At 38.0% G+C, this 8,025-nt stretch overlaps 1 protein-coding gene across 2 annotated transcripts in view; it reads right to left on the bottom strand.

The window, feature by feature from the left end:
* The window catches only part of LOC125880938 (dynein regulatory complex protein 1-like), a 480,097-nt gene that overhangs the window by 269,053 nt on the left and 203,019 nt on the right, over positions 1 to 8,025 (bottom strand). The window lies entirely within an intron of this gene.

The following is an 8,025-nucleotide window of genomic DNA, read 5'->3' on the forward strand; positions in this document are numbered from 1 at the left end:
TCCCCCTAAATCTGACACACTGAATGTGCTTTCAGTCATTTCAGCACTTACTGTTCTTGTATTGCTGATTTTATTCTCTGTACAGTGAAGCAAAATGCAGTTAAGTGTGTAATCTGGGACACTTTTATCACTTTATGTGGTGTCTGCTAAAAGTCCCTTCTTAATGTTTTAGCAGTTACATCCTGAGAACTGAATTTAGAAATGAAGTGGAAACCCCTCATTACATTCTGTGTAAGGCTGTTTGCAGAATTGTTTTACAAGTGATTATCAACCTCACGTTTTCTCTGTAGTGCAGAAAATAACTGCCGAGACAAGTGCCAGAGAAAAGAGAAGAGGAGGAAGCAAAGGAGAAACAAGCCGCTGTTTCTAGGAACATGAGTCTCTCTGATGGAGACGGGCTGTATATAAAGGGAAGGACAGATCAGGTTTGTCACACACATCACCTCTGAAGATTAAAGGCCTCAGACAAACAGAAGCTCCTCTGTCTCTGAACCATGAAGACTCTGGTGATTCTTGCACTTCTGACTCTGATCTGCTTCCTGCGTCACAGCTATGGTCAGTATCTCTGCTTCATTTCTCTGTGAGCTGTCAGCCTGAACTGTATGTGGTATTAAATCTGTGTGTGTGTGTGTTCACAGGAACAGCCGCAGTCGACGCTGTGACCAAAGATGGATGCTGTCAAGGCTCCAATCGAACATGTATTCCTAAGGGATGGGTGAAAAAAATAGCGAAAACCCCAAACGACTGCAGTCTCGAGGCAATCGTGTAAGTATAGAAGGTGCATTAGATTGTTCATGTGTTTATCACGTCCAGCCTGTGTGACGTGTTCTGTTACTGCAGTGACTTTACACTGAAAGGTTTTTAGACAAATGAGAGCAGCCTGCAGGTTTCTCAGCTCTTTAAAAGAAGCAACATTATAAGGTACAACTGCAGCACGTAATCAAATGTAATAAGTTACATTATTTATTATTTATTCAAAAGTAATCTTCCCAGCGCCGATCACAAGTTACAAATACTGTGTTACAAATAAAAGCTTGAAGTTTGAACAGCAATGTGGCAGAGTTTCCACAAGAGGGAGCTGTTCAGTCATCCAGGATGTTGAACTGTCTCTGGTACTGTGTAAAGTACTGTTTATAAGTACTGTACTCAAGTATTTCTACTTTCTGCTACCTTATATTTCCATTTCACTGCAGTTCAGATGGAAATTCTGCATGTTTTACTTCACTACATTCACACCTAACGCTTATTATGAGCTTGAAGATTCAGTTTTTACATTCAGAAAATGTGACTATTAGCAAAATATAGCATCTTTTGCAGATTAAACTACACAGCATTAAACAAAGCAGTTAAAATGAACTCCACCTCAACAAGCTACAACTTTAAATTTCATTAATAGTAAAAATATTCTGCTTGATATATTCAAGGCAGATTTCTTTATAGAGCACATTTAAAAACAAGAAACGTCAAGTGCTTCACAAAGATGCAAAAAAACACAAAAGGGATAAAATAAAAACATAAATAGGAGAATGTAAGTACAATTAATAACAGCATACAATATTCTGACAACATCATAACACAAATAGCATTGCACGGAAAATACAGTGTGGTCAGGTGTGTCATCCTGATGAGAATTTAAAGGCCAAGGAAAAGAGATGGGTCTGAAGACGGGTTCAAAAATAAAATTAAGGCAACTTTTTGCATCAGATTATTATCCAGCTGGAGCAGTCTTTGTATGAACTACTTAATTTTTGCAGCTAAAGTCAACTTTATTTTATAATGTAAATCAAGCAAATCTTATTATTTCTGAGAGTGTACACTTTAAACATTGATTCATTGGGTTAGTGGAGAACGCTTAAAACAAAAAAGGTTTGCAGCGTCAAAAAAGTGTAAATAATTATCTTAAATAAATGAGTTTGAAATATATTACCACAACTTTTGGAAATTATTAAGTTGGTTCATCTTAATTAAGCTTTTTTATGTCAAAGCAAATCATGTTGGTTGTACTAAGCTAAACGAGTTTGTCAGATTAAAAAAGAAGATTGGCTCAAACATTCCAGAAATGAAACCACTTACATGCCTCTGTTTTATACTCTGATAATTCTCTGTTCTTCACATCGGAGCGACTAACAATTCACAATTTTCCGTCAGGGATCAATAAAGTATTTCTGATTGTGATCAGGTACAGCTGTGTAAAACTAAAGCAGTTTAATGCAGCAGTCCTGTGATAAATCCTCCGTCATCGAGTACGTTAATATTCAGTTTGTGTGGAATCAATTGTCCGATCATTGGTGGTGCTGTTAACTGTATTGTGTTCTTATTATTTTGTCCACCTAATTTTAACCAATGAGTGAAGGTTAAATATCAGAAACACCTCACTATGAAACACAGTGATATAAAAGTAGTGATTATGATGCTTTAAGTAAAAGTACTTGACCTGAAAATATTTATTTTACTGCTGGTTTTCTGCATCAGTGACACTTAATTGTTTTATTGACAGGATCACGACTGTGTGTGATGAGAGGTACTGCCTCGATGCCGAGTGGTCCTGGGCGATTAAACGCCTGGAAGAATTTAAGAAGTCCACATCTCTCTTTAATATCCATAAGTGTGGCAAGAAGAACTGAAACATCTGATCTGATCATCATGTTTACATCCAGACTCTGTTCTGTATGAACCTCAGCTGATAATTAATGATAATTAATGATAACAGATGATGACTGATGATTTTACAGAGAAGTACAACTGACACTGTGACGCTGGAAAGTTTGATGTTAAATTCAGTTTAAAACGTCTTAAAAATGTCTGAGCCCGAGTGCCACATGACTGAACCAAACATAAGTGCATGTCTGACAGCTGTGTCCTAATTTTATATCATCGGTAGTTATTGGAGAATATGTGAAATTTATTGTTTTATTTTTGCTATAAAAAAAGGTGCTATCCCTTTCAGAATAAAAGCTTTATTTTTGTATTCAGTGTTCTGTGCATTTATTTTGGAGGCCGTGACTCAGAAGCCAAACAGATCGAGACACAGAGTGACCTTCAGTCGGCTCTCTGAAGCTGTTTCATATTTATACTAAATAAAAATATGTATAGTTTTAAAGAAACTGCAGCTTCTGTGTCAAAACAGCAGAGGTGGAAAGTACATTTGCTTCAGGACAAGTTGGAGATGAACATTTTTCTACTCTGTGCACATTTCACAGGTAAATATTAGACTTTTTACTGCACTACATTATTTAAATACCTTTAGTTACTTTGCAGATTAATCATACAAAATATGATGAACTGATAAATGATGATGTGTTATTAAAGACTAATCTACCCAGCAGTATATAAAGCTATAACTGGCATAACTGTTGGGGTCCCACAGGGGTCAGTATTAGGTCCACAACTGTTCGTTTTGTACATAAATGATCTATGTATGGTGTCCAGATATTCGCACCGATGCTCTTTGTTCTGGGGAAAATCTGCAGTAGCTTTTGGAGGAAGTCACGACAGAAATTAATAAATTAAAACAATAAATTGTCTTTAAATTTGAACACATCTCAGTTTTTGTTGTTTAGAAGCCGCAGCACAGACGCAAAAGTACAGATGACAATTGATAATGTTGATGTAGAAAGAGTCTATGAAACTAAAATTCTGGGTGTGATTTTAGTCGACAGGCTCTGCTGGAAACCTCAGATCAGTGATGTCAGAACCATAAATCACGTCACATTCTGGATTCATCACTTGTACGACCATATTAGTATTACTGTGAGGAGGTTTGGGGCAACACTTACAAAAAGCAACTCACAACCATTACACATCCTTTGAAAGACAGGACACAGTGTGGGGTACAGGGAACACATCAACACACTGTTTTTAAAGTCACATGCTTTGAAAGGTTTAGATCTGGTCAAATTTAAAACTGCAATAATCATGTTTAAAGCGAGAAATAATTCACTTCTGGGCAACATTCAAAATGTGTTTTGTGACACAGAAAGGGGGGGTATGATTTAAGAGGAACATTTAATTTAAAAAAAAAACTGTGTTCGTACGACTAAGAAGAGTGTGTGTATTTCAGTGTTCGAGGTGGACGTGTGGAACAGACTGTGTTTTTGTCAGATATATAGACGTGGACAGGTTGTGTTGGGGAGAGCATATTTATTCTGTAACTTTGACTGTAAATAAACTGGGTTTATTACTTATTTATTTGATTGGCAGGTAAACAGACCGCCACAGTTCTATATTGTAAATAAATTTGGGAATTTGTTGAAATAATATTTGAGTTAAAAGAATAAATGTAAGAAAGAGGTACTTGCTGCTTCTCAGACACTGTTATCTTCGTCCTGTTTGTTTTTTATTATGTTTTATTCAAGTTCAAAGCAAAGACATTCATTCATTCATTCATTCATTCATTCATTAAAATGAGCTCCATCTTCACCAGCTGCAACACTAAAGTGATGAAAACATTAATGCATCAGTGATTATAATCCAGTGATATAATCTATGTCATCCTGAACACTTTCAGTTTATTCTGATGTTAATACTTTTGTACTTTTCAGTAACATGTTGAACGCAGGACTCGTCTCGTGACAGAGTGTCTCTCCACTGTTGCTATTTTAACTCCAGTAAAAGCTCTGAGTGCGTCCTCCTCACTACTGCTGTTTTGGTTGCCATGCAAATATGTATGCAGATTTTGGACATTTCCATAATTATGTAAATGTTGTACGTAAGCGAATTTCAGTGTTGAGTTCCAAGAATAAAACCTGTTGAGGCACAGACAGCAGCAGTTAGAGAGCTGATTCTCATATTAAAATCATTACATTAAATCATCTCATAATGATCATGCTGTCAGAGAACGATTTGGTTGGTGCTGTAATAAAACCAGCTCAGTCACCAGAAAGAAGAAAATAAAAGCAGTGTATATTTCTACAAACCATGAATATGTTACATTTCAATCAGGAGAGACTTAATATTTATTAATCCATAGTCAAACAGTAGCAATCTAAAACAAAAGTATATGCTCATTCTACATGAACTATAAAAACTCTGAATAAACTATATATTTAAAAAATCAATGAAATTAATAATTTCTTATTCTCTTTGATCTTTTTGTTACACACAGGTGTGCAGTGATGATTGTTGGTAACATGTATGCTGATGTTGCCTGATGTCAAGTCTCTATTTGATCATGTGACCTGACGATACGATACAGGAGCGGTGCAAAATCTGTCAACATGACACTTGGGCCGTGACTTCCACGACAGACACTGACAACAAAAGGCATCATTTCACCTCGGCATGATATTGGGCTGGGCGCCGTCAGTGTATAATGGTGCCTGATGACATCAGGGGGAAACGCAGCCGACAACATCGCTTAACGTCACCAAAGTCAGAGTGGGGGAGTCCAATGTTCGCTTCCTGCATGAATGTAAAGCCAAAATCTGTTCTTTTTTTTTGTAAACATAACCCCGTACATTTGTTGTTGATGGAAAAAAAACATCAGTCTGTGGTGTTGTACCGACATAGTGCTTTTATTTTGAAAGAGACTGTATGCAAACTGTTCATTTCCTGTGAAAACAGAAGTGTATTTTGAAAACAGACAATGCATGTAACAGGCTGAAGTTGACATGGCATCCTAGAACGTCAACAACCAACACACCCAGGGTACCTTGGACGTCATATGTGGACGTGGGAAGTCCATGACCAAACGTGGACATGTGACGAGGTCACAGTGAGGATGTGTTGTGCAACCAGTGTAACAAGTACACCATGACAGCAGCAGGTTTACTGTAACAGCACAAGTGACAAATTGTTCTCATATCCAGTTTACAGTACAGTATTTGTGTCTGAGATGTTGTGGAGTAAAAGTATAAAGTACCAGAAAACAGAATTACTCAAGTACAAGTACCTAAAATTGTACTTGAGTCCAGTACTCGAGTAAATGCACTGTTAAAAACATATGATATGATCTCGTTCACTAATCGTCTGACTGCTTGTATTATTGATGACGTCATTCAGGACACATGCAAATCAATCATGTCATGTCCGTCCTACGTCTGCGTTCGTGTCCTCCTCAGTGAGGACAGCAGGTGGTGCAGGGTGGAGGAGAAAGAGGAGGTGGTGACGGACAACAGCCAGTGAGTGTTTGTGACTTTTCAATGTCTCCATTGTTTGGTGGTTTGAGTGAAAGTAACGGCGCCAGCATCATCATCATCATCATTGTCATCATCAGTGTTTGAAGAAGTTCTGTCGAGGCAGAAAGAGGCGCTTCATAAACACTCCATCTGTCACTCCAAACACCAACAACAGATGTCGGCATGAGGAGAGTTTCCAATGCATCAGTGGACAAACTGCATACACTGACTGAAACTAAATGTTCTGTTCAGCATTTATTAAAATTAAATGTCTGTGAGACAGAAAAAACACTGAACGCCATGTTTAAAGCAGCTGAATAAAAGTTTAGACTGACAACTGATGTCAGAAATAATATTCCATAAAAGCTGTGATTAACAGACGCCAAACGAGGCCCATCATGACAAATACTTCGAGGACAAATTCTGCTTCGGTATTTCCATTTCCTGCTACTCTCTCCTCCATCTCAGACTTATTGTACTTTTTACTGCATGACATGTCCGACAGCTTTCAGTTTTTTATCTCCTCCCTGTCCAGTAAAAACCACGAATCTCCAGATGTGTTGATGTTCAATGTTTGTGATAAACTGAAGGATGAAGTGTTCCTTTATGTGTTGGAAAATTCTCCTTCTTTTTTAGTTGAATAAACTCTCTCAAAACCATCTTGGCTCAGCTGGAAAAGTCGCCGTCACAAAACTGAAAACAGGCTGTTTTTCTGACTTTTTCGAGATACGTAGTTCTCACAGGGCAGACATGCTACGAACATAAGATGATTTTATGGGATATGATTCTGTAACATTTCCTCATTCTTTGGTTCCTGCTGTTATCACCTCACTTATTTCCCCTGAGCTGATTGGAGGTGATTCAGATCACCTGTTGCTGCAGGGTGTGGGGAGTGAAACCTGAATACGAATTGAGAGCAGCTTGCTGCCTCCACTTGTGGACCAATCAGGTTGTGATGACGCTCCGTTTTAGGGCTTAAGAGAGGTGAGGAATTACACGTCCAGGTCATTCTGTTCTTTCACTGACCTAACGCAGACCTCATGTCAGCAGAAACTGTCAGACAGAAACTCTGATCTGGAAGCCCTTTTGGGACTCTGCTGTCTTTCCTATTTTCTTTGAGGGTGAAACCTCAGTGGAGGGAATATTAAAGAACACCCTTCCTCTAGGTCGCCTTAGGTCACCTCTTAGTATTTTTGTGGAAGAGTTTTGCCTCTCTGATGATACTCTTGAGTCCAGCAGGCTTTATTTTGTGATTTTGTTTATTGGTTTATTCTCACTGAAACCTCATAACCCCATTTCCAAAAAGTTGGGATGCTGTTTAAAATAAATAAAAACAGAATACAATCACCTATATTCGATTGAATACGGTACGAAGACAAAATAAATAATGTCAAAACTGATAAACTTTATTGTTTATTGTAAAATATATATTTAATCTGAATGTGATGCTGCAAAAGGTTCCAAAAAAGTTGGGACAGGAGCAACAAAAGACTGAAAGCTGTTGAATGATCAAAAAACCACCTGAAACATTCAGCAGGTAAACAGGGTAATTGGTTACAGGTGATGGTGTCATGAGTGTGTAAGGGGCGTCTCAGCTGTTCACAAGCAGGGACAAGGTGAGGTTCACCACTTTGTGAGAAACTGTGAGGACAAACAGTCAACAGTTAAAAAATAAGGTTTGTCAATGCGCAGTTGCAAAGAGTTTAGTGATTTCACATCTGCAATTGACCTGTGGCTAAGCCCCGCCCTCAAACGCAATGAGCCAATCACAGTGCGTATAGCCATTCCCATACACTGGGACATTCTCTGCCTGGACGTCCATTGAAATGCATTACAGAAAGTCAGTTTGTTGGGTTTTATGAGCTTTTTCTGAGATTTGAAGTTTAAAAATGGTCAAACGGTGTGCATG

This window comes from Epinephelus fuscoguttatus, linkage group LG2 (genome assembly GCF_011397635.1).
Source record: "Epinephelus fuscoguttatus linkage group LG2, E.fuscoguttatus.final_Chr_v1".
Classification (NCBI taxonomy): Eukaryota; Metazoa; Chordata; class Actinopteri; order Perciformes; family Serranidae; genus Epinephelus; species Epinephelus fuscoguttatus.